The sequence below is a fragment of the Talpa europaea genome (genome assembly GCF_964194135.1).
Source record: "Talpa europaea genome assembly, chromosome: 14".
In the NCBI taxonomy this organism is placed as follows: domain Eukaryota; kingdom Metazoa; phylum Chordata; class Mammalia; order Eulipotyphla; family Talpidae; genus Talpa; species Talpa europaea.
Window position 1 is genome coordinate 27,033,234 of NC_140082.1, and position 18,298 is coordinate 27,051,531.

An 18,298-nucleotide genomic window follows, 5' to 3' on the forward strand; every position below is an offset into this window, starting at 1 on the left:
TGCTAAATTAAGAAGGAGCAGAAAAACAAATCTCTAGGAGATTCTGCCAAAGGATTTTGGAAAGCGGTATTTCTTAGCTAAAGAACTGGTGACTTCTGCCAGTGACTGGTAGACAGGAGCTGTGAAACGGAGAGAGAAAAAAACTCAAGTATGTTTCTTGTCACTGTGGAAAATCTGTTCATATCAAATCGTTCTTCTAAGTGACTTTGATGATGCCAAAGAAGTTTTGTAAATGTGCACCATCTATATCACACTCAGTGTAGAAACTATATTTGCGGAGCCTTTGAGCAACCAATTTTTGAACGTCCATGATAGGCAGATTTGTTCTTCTCACAGGTGATATGTATATAAATGAAATTAATCCAAGCAATAGTTTTGTGCTAACAGGACTGCCACACTGGAACGCCTAGAAACAAGGCGTGTGAAAATCAACCTGCTCTCAGCCGGTTGTCCTGTGCCTACCACTGTACCATCTTTCAGCTTCCCAGTTGAATTCCCAGGACCGGGATCACTGGAACTACAAGTCAAAGGCCAAAGTCAAAGCCAAAAGAAAAGAAAAGAAAAAAAAAAACACAAAAATAACCCTGACCTTCCTTAGTAAATGGACCTTGCATTTGAATCAGAGTCCACCTAACATGTCTACATTTCTTTATTCTGAATAACTTACTGAGGAACAGCCTTGTGGGAAGAGGAATCCTCATGTGCCATCACCTATTTGGCAATAAGATTGATGTAATTTTTCAAGGTACACTGTTTGCCTCCACCTAAATTTTTAATTGATTTTTTAGAGTATGAAATTGCAGGCGGAAGAACAGAATCTTCTGTTGTTGATTGGAAAAACTTAATCTAACACTAGCAACAAAGCATTTGTAAAAATACCACAATATATGCTTATGAGTAATTTTTTAAAAAGATGAACACGCGAGATAGAAATATAGTCAATATGCATAAATTCACAGGGAAGATATGTCTCCAAGAAACATGAAAAAAAAAGTTGAAACTCAGTAGTAATCAAAAAAATACAAATCAAAACAAAAAATGAGAAATACATAGCAATGAGAAATGTGCCAATATTTTTAAGGTAGGACTCAGTGCTAGAGGAGTAACATGAGATTAAACACATACTGCTATCAGAAATATAAATTTCTCTCCAGGACAGTGGTAGCAATTTGACATCATGTAGCAAAACCTTAAAATTGTATTCTCTGGCCCAGAATTTTTATATCTAGAAATCTATCCTGGGGAAATTATTTAAGATACACATAAAGAGCTATAGTGGAAATTGCCCTTAACATTATTGTAGACACAAGGATGGGGAAAAGCCAAACAGTCATGAAGGGAAGAGTGAGTAATTGTGATGTAGCCACATGATAAATTTTTATGATGACATTAAAAATTGTTGAATAGTACTTAAGGACATGGATAATCATATCACCCAAGTTAAGTAATAAAGCGAGATTTAAAAAAAAATAATTTCCGTTGTGTAAGAGGAAACTTTGTGATATGTATACACAGAAAAATGGAAATGGTCTTGGGTTTTATGGTTGATAAGTTATCTCTGGTGAATCAAGATTTAAAAAAAATTATACATTTTCTGTACTTTAAATTTTCTAAAATGTGCATGATGTACTTTTATAATCAGAGAATGTTAAATGCATATATTTTCAAAATGAAATGGATGGATTATGCAATCTGGAACATGGGATTATATATTTCAACCATAAAAATTTTAGGTGTTTTTTTTTTTTTTATTCTTTTGTCACTACAGTGGGTTTTCACCTTTTCACACTGATTTTGGTTACTTGGTATCTGGATTAACAGAATACCCACAATTCAAAAGATAGCTTTTCTCCCCAGTTTGTTGAGAGAAAATGCACATAAAGCACTGTGTATTTTTAAGGTATACAGCATAATGACATGCCTCTATGGTAAAATGGTTACCCCAATATGTTTAGTTAATTCCCATAATCTCATATAGATACAAAAAAAGCCAGCTTTTTGCTCATGTTGAGATTCTTGGGTATACCCTCAACAACTTTCAAATGTACCAGACCACAGTGTTGCCTGTAGTACAGACAGGCAGTGCTGAAACTGCAAGACGGTGGTCAAAAAATCTTGGGGGGAATGGATGTTTCCATATCTTGGTTATTGTAAATAATATTGGGTTTTCTTTTCCTTTAGATATCCCCAGAAGGGGGATTGCTGGATCATGTAGTGGTTCCATTTTAGATGTGCCGATTTACATTTTCAGCAGCAGTGCACAAGGGTTCCCTTCCTCCACATCCTGGCCAGCATTTGTTGCCATTTGCCATCTTGATACCAGCCATTCTGAGAGATTCATTGTGGTTTGGATTTGTATTTCCCTAATGATTGGTGATGTGAAACACCTTTTCATGAATAGATTAGCCATTTGTATATCTTCTTTGGATAAAATCTCTACTCAGACACTTTGCCCATTTGTAATTGGGTGTTTTTCTGGTTTTTTTTTTTTTTTTTTTTTTTTTTTTTTTTGCTATTGAGTTGTATGGGTTCTTTGTATCAGACACATGGTTTGCAAATATATTTTGCCATTCCATAAGTTGTCTTTTCATTTTGTTCATCTTCTGCTATGCAAGAGGTTTTAGTTTGATGGAGTCTCTGTAGTATATTTTTTGTTCTGTTTCTGGTGTTTTAGGTGTTACATTAAAAAAAAAAAATCATTGACAAGAACCATGCCAAAGAGCTTTTTCCCTGTGTTTTCTTCTAGGGTTTTTATGGTTTCTTGTCTTACTTTTTAAGTCTTTAATCCATTTGAAGTTAGTTAATTTTTGTAAGTGGTGCAAGAGAGTGTGTCCTTTCATACTTTCATAAATGAATACAGTTTCCCCACTACCATTTAATGAAGAGATTCTCTTGCCCAATGAGTATTTTCTGTTCTCTTGTCAAATATTAGTATATGCACAAGCTTCTTTCTGGGCTGTCAGTCCTGCTTCACTGGCTGTGTGTTTGTTTTTATTCCCTGTGATATGAGACTGAGTGGGATCTCCCACAGTGTGGGGAAGCTAGATAACTGCTCTGGCCTCTCTTTTCTCACTGGACGGACCATAGACTCAGGAGACATTTCTCTGTGGTGCTGTGCTAGCCTGGGGAAGGGGCCATGTGGTCAGCATGTAGCTGATCCTTTTACCTCAATCACTCTGTCTTGGGCTCTTATGGAGAGACCAGACACTTCTGGGACTGTCCCAGAAGTGCCTTGTCCATGAATTGTTGTTAGCTTTAGGGAGAAGAAGCAAGCCAGGAACAACCTGTGTAACCATCTTGATGATGTCACTCTCTCCAAAAGGTAGCTTTTAATCAAAATAGCCCGACCTTTTTAGTACAACGATGAGACTGGTGGTCACGGGGATACCTGGTAGTCTCTCAAGATGGCCTTCACCCTAGGTCTTTGTGCCTGTCAAAACCGGTTGATGATTTTTATACCTTGTTTAAACTTCTTTCCTTAGACTTCTGTTTATATAAAACACTGGGCCTGTCCATGTGCTTGGATACCACAGAGATGTGTGCAAAATACTTTTGTGTATATAATTACATTTGGTCCTCATGGTTACCTTGAGATAGGTAAGGCAGGATTATTTAGCAATAAGTTGTATAATAACTCTTTTTTTTTTAAAGATTTATTTATTCATACAAGCACTGGGTACAGTCAGAAGCGCAGGAGGGTGAGAGAATTCACCAGAGCCAGAGCAGAGAGCAGAACAGGCAGAAGGACCGAAGTACACTGCTGAGGGGAGCAGCGGGCGGCAGGAGAGGTCTGCGTGGCATGTGGGACCCTCGCCGGCAGCCGGGGATCAAACCGGCGCTGCAGAGGCTGCAGGCAGCCTCTCAGCCCAGCGCTCAACCACTGCGCCACCAGGGGAGGCCCATATAACTCTTAAATCAAGAAAGTGTTTTTCTTTCTTTGCTAGAAGTTAGGTGTTCTGTTTATTGTGAGTGTGCCTTCTTTTTGTCTTTGTTTTCAGTTAGTAGAGGGACAAATAGAAAAGGTTAATTGGTGAGAGGTTCATTGTTAAAGGGTTTTAGGGTTTTTTTGGTATCAGAATTACTCAGACACTATCAAGTTACTGTGTATTTTGAATCTCTGTGAAGGAGCACAGAACCACTTTTTCACTATTACACTGTACTATTGTAGAACCCACTTTGGAGTACATTCTCTATGGGATCAAGCATTGGCCTAGAGTCATACCACATTTGAAATAGAAAGTGCTGTGAAACCACTTAGCATAGGTTAATCCTCACTATAATAAACTGGAGGCATTGATACAGAATGAAAACCATGAATCCATTAACTGGGTATCTCGGTCATTGTATAAGAAGTAATTGGTGCATGTTTTTATTTAGATACAGTCACATACTTTGTAGTTAATACTTTTGTCTCAATCAATTACAAAGTTATGATTCTAACACCTAACGTTTCTAAGGATGTTTCATAATCATAATATTCCACATACACCCTTTAAAAAATGTTCTGTATTCACCTTCAGAATATAACCAGAGGGCCTCCCCGGTGGCGCAGCGGTTGAGCGCTGGGTTGTGAAGCTGCCCGCAGCCTCTGCAGTGGCGGTTCGATCCCCGGCTGCCGGGGCGAGGGTCCCACATGGCTCGCAGACCTCTCCTGCCGCCCGCTGCTCCCCTCAGCAGTGTACTTCATCAGTCTGCCTGTTCTGCTCCCTGCTCTGGCTCTGGTGAATTCTCTCACCCTCCCGCGCTTCTGACTGTACCCAGTGCTTGCATAAATAAATAAATAAATAAATAAATAAATAAATAAATAAATAAATCTTTTTTTAAAAAAAAAAAAGAATATAACCAGAACTAAAGTCTCCTCACCATCCTCTTCCACCCTGGTCCTGGCCACCGTCACTTCTCTCTGGATCACTATAATTCCTTCAGTTGGTTTCCTGCGTTTACCCCTGACCTCTCATTTCTGTGTTCAGCACCTCTTAACACTGACATGAGATCACACTTCTGCTCAGAGTATTGCTCAATGTCTCTCAACACCATGGTCTATAAGGTTGAACCTCCTGCTTTTCTCTCTACTTCAGCTGTCCTGGCCTCCAGGGTCTTCCCATCACACAACTTTTATTTTTTCCTAAAATATTCCTCTCCCAACTATCATTACTTCACCAACTTCAAATCTTCATTAAAAAGTCACTTTTTCAATAGGGCCTTCACTTACAACTCAGTTTATTTTATTGCCTGTCTTCTACCCCCAGAAGGTAGCTTCTCTCATCCCCAGAATGTCGGCTCCATTATCTCTGAGTTCTATGAGGAAAAGTCAGTAAACTGTGGCTCACAGGCCAGATCCACCCCTTGCCTATTTTTGTAAATAAATGCTTACTGGAACACAGCTGTTCCTACTATTTTACGTATTGTCTGACTGCTTTGTGCCAGCCCAGCAGAGCTGACTGATTGTGACAGAGACCATATGCCCCAGGAAACCATAAATGTTTGCTATGTGGCTCTTCACAGAAAAAGTTGGCTAATTATTCCATTAACTGCTATATCCCTGACCTTTCCAATGATGTCTGGTACATTAGTAGGTGTTCTGTAAATATTTATTTAATGAAATGCAATAGTGTTGCTCTTTGGATGGTATAGAGCTAACATTAAGGAGGAAGACTGGGAACACTGTAGACATTCCTGGGGGTTTTCTGCTTCACAACTTGAGCCCATTTGATATATCAAGACCAGATTTCTGTGAGGGAAAAATAATCTCTGAACACTTTATTCAGACAGACAGAGTAGGTGATGCTTCATTCAACCCCGTAAAACTTCCAATAAACTGTTACCTGAATTTGGGGTTTGTGTTGTACTGACCCAATTATTGCATACTTGATGATTTAAAACCTTCATTGAATACCCATTGGTTTCTCCTATAGCAACTGATATTGAACGCTGCATTCTGATTTACCTCTTATGAGTCCGGAGAAAGGGGTCCAAAAGCAAACAGAGTGCTCTGGTCAGTGTGAGTAAGGACAAAAGGACAAAAGGACCTGTGCATCTTCACCAAAATAAACTTTGGAAAGCAATGTTTAAGGTGGCAGGACCAGCAACCACACTACTGTAGTTCTGTTCTACCCAAACACTTGTGACCTCAAATCAGTCATTAATCTTTAATGTAGATACTTCTATCTGTAATTTTGATAAGATGCCATATGTATTATGTGTGTTCTATAATTATATGTGTATGTTGTATCCTTAAACTGCCCACTAATAATCTTAGAAAACCCCTGTGCTCTTTAGAAATAAATCAGGTACTATTAATACTGCATATAAATATTTTGTAATACACCTCTTACCTCATGCTATTTTACACATAATAGAATTTGGTAATTTCTAATTTTCTCCTTAATTGGTTTTATGCTGCTAATGCTCTTTTTATTGGGGAACTTCTATGTATGAAGCACTTTAATGTTTCCTTTCATTCTTACTCAGTGATCATCCTCATTTTATAGGAAATTTGACCTCATAGAGATTCAGGAACTAAAGAAAATTCTCTTGATTTTTTCAGTGTCCTTTTCTCAATCTCACTTTGCACTCTGCTGTCAAGCAAGACTGTCTGTGAAAGGCAGCAGTTTTCCTCCCTGTCACCTCTTCTATTGGAGTTTTTGTTTGTGATCTCCTGAAATGTGCATTTTATTAACACATTTAGGTCGGTGCTTGATGGCTGCCAGGCTGGTAAAGTCCTGTTTCTGTAAATGCTGGGACTTTGGTTCTGCTGTCTCGGTACCCCGTGCTAGGTAAGGTGACAAAGTCTCTCTGATGGCCAAATGATGTACTGACCAAAGCAGCTAAGCCTCGGTCCTGAGAGCAGCTCTGCCTTTTTCCGGTTTCACCCAGAAATGCTGTACCACACACGCTATCCCATCAAGAAAATAGTTTTCTCCAAAGGGTATTCTGTCACATGCCTGGTCCTCTGAAATAGGTGGTGAGTGGCTTTGGGTTTCATTTTCAAGCAGTTTGGCCTGGAATGATCAGACCATCTGTAGCTTTGTTTTTAGTGTCAATCAGAGACCAAGGATCGTATTCATGCTGGTATCCTAATCCTAGCAGAATACCTAGAGCATGTTAGACATTGAAATATTGTTGCATAAATGAATGCTGTTTCTACTGGATATTTCTAATGTGTTCCTGTTGTCCCTAAGCATTTGTACTCATAAACAGAAAGATCGCATCTTAACAATGGTTTATTTTTAATCTCTCTGAAGCATTAGGCAGCCCTCTAATAAATTTTCAGGCCCAGGAATTGGGAGTGAACTAAGTAAACTGGTTGGGATAGGAATGTAGTGTTATCAGAAAAGGCCTCTAATTAGGAAAATTGTTTTCACCTACTACTTAGAGAATGCGTCAGCCCCTCATGTAAGAACAAAATGAGCCATCATTTACACAGCTGCCAGTACATGTGGCTCTCTAAGGTCAAGAATTCTCTCCTACCCCAGAAAGCCTCGGAGGGTCCAGTCACAGGGCCAGCCTTGCGTGTCTCTGGAGACACTGTCTTCTTGATGCTTCTGCCGAGCACACTCTGAAATTGGCATTTTCTGTGTGCAGGTGTTGTCAGAAAAACCAACTCATTTCTGCCCCAGGAGGAAAGCAGCTTCTACTAGCTAACAGCTGAAAGTGGAGAAAGGAGCCCAATCCATTCATAACTCCCCCGGAGTACCACCCAAAATATCCCTGCCACACCAGGCCGACAGTCTCACTGCTTGTGTGGGCTGCTGTATCTGTCGCTTAACAAAGAGCCACTTCTTGAATCACACAATGCAGCTGTGAGACCGGTGTTTCCATTAGGGAAAGTCTGCCTGTATCCTCCATCTCAGCTCTGAGATCATGGAGCCATCTAGCAGCTCCCATGCAGGGTGGTGCATTCCTGTTGGGTTTTGCTAGGGCCAGCAAGGGAAAGGATTTGGGTGAAAAACAATAAAAATCACACTTGATCTTTTAAAAAAAAAAGGTATGTGAGGCTGGTGGTTTCCACTGCAGGTGCCTGCTGGGCACACACATGATGTGCCTACCTAGGTTGCCATGGGCTGAGGAGAAGGTGAAGTCAGAGGGAGTGGTCTGTGCAAATGGGACTGTTCAGATGGCTGTGGCCTTGGGCTTTCTTATCTGCCTTAGTCACTGGAATGGGTTGAATAGTATCCATCCAAATTTTTTTGTCTGCCTAGAACTTCAGAATGTGACTTGATTTGAAAACAGTCTTTGCAGATGGTACATTGAAATGCGGTGATTGTGGTTTGGGTATGCCTAAATTCAATGACAGGTGTCTTATAAGAAAGCCATGTGAGGACAGAGGGATACATGGGGAAGAAGGCCATGTGACAATGAAGGCAGAGTTGGAATGATGCAGAGGCTGGAGAGACACTAGGGGTTAGCAGCAATATTAAGAGCCAGAAAAGGCAAGGACAGCGCCTTCTCTGCAGCCTTCAGAGATGCATGGCTCTCCAGACACCTTGACTTTTGCTCTTCCAGCCTCTAGAGCTGTGACAATAAATTACCCTTGGTTTAACCCACCAAGTTGGTGGTACTGGTTTCAGCAGGAGGGCAGAACAGACCTGGACTTCTCCTCTGGGGCCAGGGAGGCCCAGGGAACATAACTTGCAGCCGGTGGCAATTGCCTCTCTGATCAGAACATAGAAACCAGAGCTGCCCAGGGTGATCGGTGGTTTTTGTTCCATTGTTGGTGGTTCTAGAACTATGTGTGACTAGCATCCTAGAATGGATGTGAGTGCAAATGAATGTGAGTGCAAATGAATGTGACCCACATCCTAGAATGAATGTGAGTCCAAAGAGAGATGAAGGAAGTTGTTTTACCCACTCCTGACTGTAGCAGCTTCCCCAGTTAAAAATCAGAATGAATCTTATTTTGCTGGGCAGCTATTGCTGTAGAAAAGACTAAAAATGGAACTGCCTCTTGAAGAATAAAAAACTTTTTGGGTTACCTCATTAAAGAAGTCTCATTTCTTTATAGGTATTGGGTGACATTTTATATTCACACTTATTTTCTGATCCAGAGCTATAAACAAAGACCCAAAAAAAATCAATATGAAAAGATTCTTTCTGAGCTGGCTAAATTATACTATTTTTTTCTTTGTTGCTAGGTAAGGCTTATTTATACAGTTTTATGCATAGAATGGAAAGCTTGCGTCCAGTTGCCCTCTGAGAAACCTTCACAATAGGTTTGTAATAATAGAGGTGATTTATTAATTCATTCATAAAATAACAGTTATTAGGTATATGTGAAATGTGTGCTGATTCTCAGATACTAAATCTGGAAGGATCTATAAGTCACAAAGGAGAGGTTGCCTCTGGGGATAGAAGCGGAACGTTCCATTGTCTACCCTTTTTTAAATTTAACTACATGTATTAAATATATAGAATAAGATATCAATAACATTTTAATTTTGGCACAATATTTTCTCTAAAATAACTTGTAAATGTTTATTGAACATACTTTCCATACATATACCCTTCTAACTATGGAGTATATAGTTTTAAATGAAGCAGACACAATTCTGCCTCCTTGGAACTTAATAGTCTTGTCTAATGAAATAAAACCTCTGTATACTAATAGTCATATAAATAATTTCTTTTTTATAACTGTATAATTACAAATTTGATCATCAGAAAAAGAATTTGGATTTGGTGCTGTAAGAAAAAAAATCGCATGAGGAACCAAATAAGATGAGACTCCCGAAAAATCTAAGGGAATGATGTTTTTTCTGAAGGAATATAGGAATTAATGAGACAAGAAAAGAAAGGAAGGGTGTTCAACCTGAAATCTGCAGGTGAGCAGGAGTTTGGTACTTTTCTGGAACTGGAAAGAAGGTCAGAGTGGCTGGAGAAGAGTAACTAGAAAGGCAAGGTAAGCAGGGATCGGATCACTCAGGATTTTTGCCCATCAGAAGATGTTCAGGTGCCATCTACATGCCCGGTACTGTCCCAGAACTAGAAATTCAGTGGTAAAGAAACACAGGAGCTTTCCACACAATTTTACGGGTTTGGATTTCATTATGAACCCAAAGGAAATCCATTGAAGGATTTGAAGCAATAATTGATATGATCTGATGTAGATATTTAGAAGACCATTTAGGAGAAGTGGAGACTGCCTTGGCACAGTATCACCTGGGCGATGAACTTTGTTTTACCACTTTACTGTGTGGCTATTGGTTAACAGTACTTGTATTTTACTGGCCTCGGGTAGCAAAATGGCAGCCATTCTATTCCACACAATGGTGTGTCCATTCTGAAAAAGTTTCTGTAGGAAACCAAAATATGAGAAGGTGGGATTTAACCTGTTTTTTTTTTTTTTAACCGCTAACTTTTTAAAATATATATATACACTTCATTTTACCATTTAGAGCAATTAGCACAAAATTTCATACTGAACCATCATTTAGCAAACTGACATGAACTCAAACTGACATAAACACCACCACATTTGAAACCAACCCAAACCACCCAGTCAAATCACAGCTGACTTAAAGGCCACATGGCAAAAGCCCTATAGAAGAATTCCAGAGTAAGACCAGGCACCAAATTATCCCACTGAGTCAATTGATGATATTTCTGTTACCAGGTAACTTTTATTTTGCCATTTTACTCTTTAGAAGTGTTACCACATCTCCCCCAGCAACTGGTTGTTTTTGTTCTTTATCATTTCTGACTACCAGGAACAAAGATCACCAACTTTATAAAGTAGAGATCATATGTATGCATTATAAAAAGTTCTTACCGCATTTACATTTTTCACATTTTCCCAAGAAATGCTTCCTTGCATATAGTTAGCAACTTATGCCATTATATATGGAGACAAGAGTAGATAGATATAAATTCCCTACTCAGCCAATTTTGTCTAATCAAAGCTTTGGGAAATAAAATAGCATCTATTGCTGTCTTAACTATATTCCCCCTTCTCTTAAAAAAAGATCGTGGTATGAAAACACGATGTCAGAGAACCTTAAAGGATTCGTTCAGGGAAGGTTTTTGGAGACAAATCATCCAACTCTCTCATTTAGTAGATGAGAAAACGGAAGCTCAGAGAAGTCAAGTGATCTCAGAAATCCAAGGGTCTCACCAAATTAGTGTCCAAACCAAGACAAGAATCAGGATGTCTGGACATAATTCAGGGATAATTTAATAAAATACTACAAAGGAAGAATAGAAACAAACCTACAAGAGCAATGCAAAGGTGGTCTTCCTTGGAAATTTCATAATCGCCATACCTTGTCCTGATCTGTCAAAGAGATTGGCTTGTATCTTCTGTCTCTTCTATGAAGAGTTGAGTTAAATAAGAGACTGGTGTTTGGTGAGTTACTTTGCTGTAGCTCAATCCCACCACCACATTTGGAGCCAAACCAGATACTCAGATCAAACCACAGCTAACTCAAAGACCACGTGGCAAAAGCCTCTTTTTTGGAATGTGATGTAGTACGATATTTACTTGCATAATCCCAGAGATTTGTTTGGGGTAAAAGAAAGCTCAGCTCCAAAAAGCAAAAGCAAATCCCTTTCATTAGTTATTTGAAAAGAGAAGTCTGAAATTTTTCCAAAGATGAGCATTGCTAGAAAAACCTAGAAAAATATCAAGTACAATCCAGGTCTAGTGGAATGGAACTGGTGGTTTCTGCATGTTTGGAAGACTGCCTGAAGCAAAGAACTATATTTGAGCAAAGATCCATCTAACCCAACTAAAGAGAGATACTGTCAACAGGTCTCGCCATGCCAGTCTGTTCATGTGAGGGCTATTTTTCCCTCGCAAAGTAGCAAAGAGGAGACAAAGAGAGGGAACTCTCTCATTTTCCCAGACCCCTAAAATGTACCTAGAACTTTGTGTGTTGTCTCACCTAAATTTTATTAATCCTAGCATAATACAGTAGTGCTACATGATAGGTTTGCACATCTCAACTCATTGCTCTGTCTCATTATCATACCAAAATATTAAATATTAAAGCTGAAATATTAAAGCTGGTTGTCATTGCTGTTTCTCATTATCATACCAAAATGGTTGAAATATTAAAGCTGGTCGAAATAAACAGAAGCATCTTGTAGCTTAGCCTCCTCTGCTCTTCCCCTGTGCATGCCATCCTCTGTCTCCTCCTAGGTAAGGGGTAGCTTGAGTGAAAAAGAAAGCAAAGTATGACCAAAATAAACAAACATTTGAAAAGATGTTCTAGTGAAAGTCTTGGAGTAGGCTGCTTCATGGGCATGAGAAGCCTAAGAATATGAATATAATGAGGAGACAGGTAGGGGTGACAGAAAGATGGTCATGAAAAATCAGCATATCAATAAAAATACTTCAGATCTTTAAAAACTGCAAGAATGGATTCACATTGTCACTCAGTATTGTTTGAAGTAACAGTAAATAGTAATTAAGTCTCCTTCATCACATTTCTATTTGGGACATGCAAATTAGGTGAAATTATTTTTGATTTCCAGCCATATCAACTGAAATCCTCCTGTTGAGTGATACACAGCAACTGACAAGTGTGGTGTTAATCCTCCTCCAGGATATACAGCAAAGCAGTGCATTTCCACCCTATTTTGAACAGAAAAGTTTAAAATGGCAGAAGTTTTTAGAATGATGTTGTCTGCCATAATTTTATGCTTAGATCTGTGTGTGGTGCAAGTAGTTGTTAAGCATCAGCAAAGGTTCTGGCTAAATTCCACTACTTGAAAAGGTGCCTAGGGGGTGGGATCTAAAGCTCACAGAGTCACAAAAGGTTCCGCATTCAGTGGAGGGGGTTATATTACGGAAGAGTCTGTTATAGATGTGAATCTATCGCTGTGTGTTTCAAAGGCTGTGTTTCTTGAAACATTTTAATGTCCTCCCTCAGTTGGAATCATCTGTGTCCAAAATAACAAATGGTCCCATACTTTTTCCCCTCTGTACCTCAGAAGGCTTGCTTTTTTGAAGTAGATGGAAATTGGTGTGGAAATCACGAGGGAGGGCCAGAGAAGACTAAAATCAGTCATTCAAAGCTGCCAACACCCCCTGGACCCCCTATAAATTGCTATTTCCATGTCAGGGTTTTTTCATTTTAAAACATTCTGAGATATTTCCATGGTGTTGTGGCTAACCATTTTTAGTCAGTTAAAAAAATGCCTTTATCACCTCCCACCAGGAAACTCATGGAACACACTGTTGGAGATGCTAAAACTTTTTTCATTTCTCCTTTAAAAATATTAATGGTAAACGTTAAAAAAGAAAGGAAAAGTATTTAATCTGGTTTTCAGAAAGCTTTGTTCCTATTAAAAATTATACATATAACTGTGAATAAAGCATCTGTGAGTAATCATAATTAACAAACCTGATTGTTTTAATTGAATGCCAGGGCAAGTGCCAAGTACTCCATCCCACCAAGTGGGTGCAGAGAATGTGCCAGGGTGCACTCGTGAAAGCAGCTCATGGCTGGATGGTTCCAATTTACTAAATTGAAAAGCTCTGGTTCCCAAACACTGGTGGAACAGAAAAAAAAAAGAAAGAGGGAGGTAGACAGGGGCTCGGTTAGTGGGAGCTGATACCAGACTGCTGCTCAGCTTGGCATAATGAAGAAACTTGCCATCCTGCTGAGGAGCAGAAGGGAGCGTTTCCATTAGGTTCTCTCCCAGCTTCCATCTCTATCCAGAAATGAAACCTGGGGCTCTCTGCCATCCAACTTCCCTCCAGGCCAAGGACAGAATGACTATGGCCCAAAGGTGAATGGGGAACAGACCATCCAGATGGTCTTGGTGTTTCCCTCAAGCAACTGAGAGCAACTCACTCAACTCTTACTTGCTCGCAAACTCTCCCTGAACCCAGGAGAACATGCAAGTTGGTTTTAAAAAAACATGTATTATGCTTTGTTTTACTCTGTGGTTGATATAAACTGTGGCTGAATTCCAGACACCATTTCTAACAGAAGAAAGTAAGGCAACAAACAAGAACACATTCACAGACGCTTCTTGGCCATTGATTTTCTCCCCCACGTCGGAAAGAAATGCAAATGAATATGATAGAATTTTTTTTTCCTTCCTTAAAAAAGTCAAAGGAATTAGAGAGGAGAAGAGTAAAGGAAATAAATAGAGCTGGGGGAAGATAGTATATTCTTTAGAGAAAGAGCTCAGTATCTGCAGAATTTACCACCGTGACTCTCCCTTCAAGTGGACCATGAATCCAATCATAGTTGGAGACAAGGAATTTGCTACCTGGAAGGGAATTCTGTTGCAGTGAACAATTGTTCACTGATTCTGGTTTCCTATGTCTGGAAAGGTTCTCTTAAAAGCATCTGTAAATAAAGACACCTGAACTAAAGCACATCAGTGAGCGGTTGGATGGGTTGAGTTTTACACCCCACCCCACCCCCATAAATTCATGTGTTGAAGTCCTAACCTCCAGTACTTCAGAATATGAAATTATTTGGAGAAAGATTTTTTTGCATATGCAATCAGTTAAGTTGAGATCATACTGAAATAGGACGATCCCCTAATCTAATATGACCAGAATCTTTATAAAAAGAATGCCATTGACGAAAAACACACAAAGAGAAGATAATGTGAAGAGACACAAGAAGATAGGAGAGAGTTAGAACACACCCTTTCTTCACAATGAAACAATTCTATTGACCTCTTGATTTCAAACTTCCAGCCTCCAAAACTATGTGGGTAGACCTTCCAGCCTCCAGAACTATGATACAAGGCATTTCTGTCTTTTAAGTCACCATTTTGTGATACTTTGTTATGGCAGCTCTAGAAAACTGATTTAAACAGTTTCTCTAAAACAAAAATAGTATCACAGAGTAATGAAAGCTAGCATCTTTTGCGTAATTCTATTGTGCCAGGACCAATGCTTTATATATGTGTTACTTCTCTGAATCCTCAGTTTCATCCTCACTTGCGTCAGGTCGTGGTGCCCAGAGCTGAGGCAGCCATCTTTTTCTATGATGGGAACAAGCTTGAAGACAGAAGCCAAATTTGAGGAGGTCAGAGTAGAAAGGTAGAAAATACCTGAGTCCCTTCACAGCGACGCTAGGCCACTGTATTAACCAACCCTAGAATCAATTGTGAGACTTTTTTTTTTTGATGTGTGATATCTTTATTATTTAAGGCACATTTTTTGCATTATCTTTTACTTATAATCAAGACCATCCTAAAGGATATAATTCCCTTCTATTAAATGTTTTTTGCCAACTTCCCATGAAGATAAGGATTATATTGCCTTCAGTTTTACAATTTTGGGTCTACTCATAGTACCCAGCATATGGAGGTAAAATTCAGTGTGTTTGTTGAATAAGCAAATAGATGAATGTGTCCTCAAACATTTAATATCAGTGGCATTTAACAGATGGAGAGATGAAAATTCCATGGATTGAACCGTTTTGCTGAAATGGGGTGATTCTGTGGTTCAGTGGGGTGGCAGGGCCCCCAGACCACCACCCAAGTTCACATTGCATTACCTCTGCACCATTTTGCATAATTATGGATTTCACTTCCCAACATTACCCTAATCCCCATCACTTCAACTTGTACACCATATGCATACTTTCTATTTGTAATTGTTTAACATTGTTCTTTATCTATAAATTTTAAGTAAGAGTCTAGAAGCCAGGAACCACATTTGTGCTGTTATCTCTGTGTAATACCTGATAGCTTGAGTTTAATTTGGCAATAAATAAATCCCTCTAGATACTGATAATCTCTGCAAACATAAAATTAACTCCTCAGAGAAATAATCTCTTTTTAGCCCTTATCCTGTATGCGCTTCCAGGAGAGAATGACTAAATAAAAAATGAATAGGAATGGAAACATTTTGTACCTGTAGTCTGGGTCACATAGATTTTTATATTATTATTATGAAAAGAGATCTCAGTTACTTGTCTGATTCATCCCCTGCATCTCCCAGAACTGCAACCTGTTGTATCTTAGGACCAAAGGAGACCTTTCCATCACAGATGAGTTGACAGGGTTATAATCAGCACCTTTAGGATGAACCAGAGAAGGAAACTCCTGCAAGGATTAAAGCAACAAGGAAAAGTCATCTTTCTTAAGTAACTGAAGTCTGTAATTTTGCTGTAATCAGTGTGCTCTGCAGTAGTGCAACAATTTTTGCTCCCTGTGGATACACCAGAGCTCAAACTTGTCATGAAAAGGTAATAGCAAGAAATTCCACAAAAGAATGAGTGACAGTAATTGGAAATAATTTGAGTAGAAGGGATATGAAAAAGTAGCTTTTTATTATTAATTCTCTTTTCATAATACAAATGATCATTTGTAACACATTTATTTTGACAGTAGTCCAAGACTTTAAAAATATTCCCATGAACCAGTTATTAACTGTGATAATCAATTTCTTGACGATTATACTGATTAAGGAAATTATTCATCTACTATATTTTTCATCTCAGATATTTTTCAAATGTCACTTAAGTCTCTTAAGCTTAAAAAACCTTGCAATTATCCAGTATGCACAGTAAATGTAAAACTGATGGCACAAATATTATGAATAGTACCTCTTAGGACAAAATTTGATTTGTTTGAAGGCAGATGACATTATAAAGGATAGTCAATATGTCAGTAGAGGGAGTTCGTATGCTGCTTGATTTACTTAGCATCTTTGCCACTTTATAGATTGAGATATGATTGATGATAACATTAATATAGAAAGTATGTTAATATTAGAACAGGCTTTAAGATCCCCTACTAGAAAATTCTCCCCCACCTCAAATTGATATAATTTGGAATAGAATGCCCTAAGGATAAAATACTTCCTAGATTACAAGCCCTTTGACTTAAAGGTTCTTTTCTTTTTTGAAAGTTAAATACATTTTATTGAGGTATATTTCATAGACAATAATATGTACCCATTTTAATGGTACCTTTCAATAAGCTTTAACAAACTTGTACACCCATGTCACCACCACAACAATTGAGGTCTGAGGCATTTTCATCACTCCAAAAGTTACCTTGTGTTTTCCCAGTTACTTACCCCTCCCCCTGAGCCCTAAGCAACTGATTATGTATTTTGTCACTCCACAATGGATTTGTCTTTTCTAAAGTTTTATATAAATTGAATTGTACAGAGTGCAGTATGTTGTGTCTGGCTTCTTTCACTGAGTATAATGCTTTTGAGATTCATCCACATTGTTGCATGAATCAGTAGTTCATTCCTTCCCCCTGGCACCCTCTTGGCTTATTAGTATCTGATCGTATGAACACAGCTCTGCATACAATATAAGAGTAGTATTTCCATTTATTTGATGATGGGCATTTAATTTGTTTCCCCTTCTTGGCTACCATAAATGAAATTGCTTTACACATTCATCAATAAATCTTTCATGAACATGTTTTCATTTCTCTTGGGTAAACACATAGAAGTAGTATGATAGGACTTGTGATAAGTACATATTTAACTTCAAGAAATGGTCAAACTATTTTTGAAAGGAGATGAACAATTTAATACCCTCACCACAAACTCCATGTATTTGTCAACACTTGGTATTGTCGGTCTTTTAGAGTTAGGCCATCCTAATGGTGTGTTATAATATCTAATTGCAGGTGATATGATATTGAGCATCATTTGTGTGGTTATTATCCATCCATATGTCCTCATTGTGCAGTGTTTGTCCATATGTTTAGCTAAGTTTTTTACATTGAGTTGTTCATCATTTTATGAGTTATAAGAGTTCTTTATATTTTCTATATAATCCTTTGTCAGGTCTGTCTGTCTCCCTCACACAGACACACACACACACACACAAACACACAAAAATATGTTTGTAATATGTCTCTTGTATGTATTTATATATATGCTAAAAATACTGCAAATATTTTCTTTTCATTTTCTTAACATTGTCACTAGAAGACCAAAAGTTGTGGATTTTGATGAAAGGGAACCCTTTTAAATACCTACTTCTTGTCTCTTTCATAGGTTGAACTTTGAATAGAACTCTTTGAACACAGTAGTAGACTCTTAGTGAATCTTTGTTTATTGAGAAACCAGAAAAAGCAAACAAAGCTCTGAATTGGGAATTCTCTTTTAAATATTGACATTCTGGCTTCCTACAAGTAAAGTGATGCAATTTTTTTAAGAAAAAAATATCTCTGCTCCCATTTTATAGAAAAATAATCTGAAGTGTGAAAAACTGAAGTACATGACCTGAGGTGATCAAAAGTGGCTGAGGCAGAGCAGGGAATGCAGTGAAACTAATTGGTCACAGTGATGAGTCTAATCCACTGCCTCTGGGGGCCATTGCCTGTGCCCAAACCCATTGAGCTAAATAATTGCAGC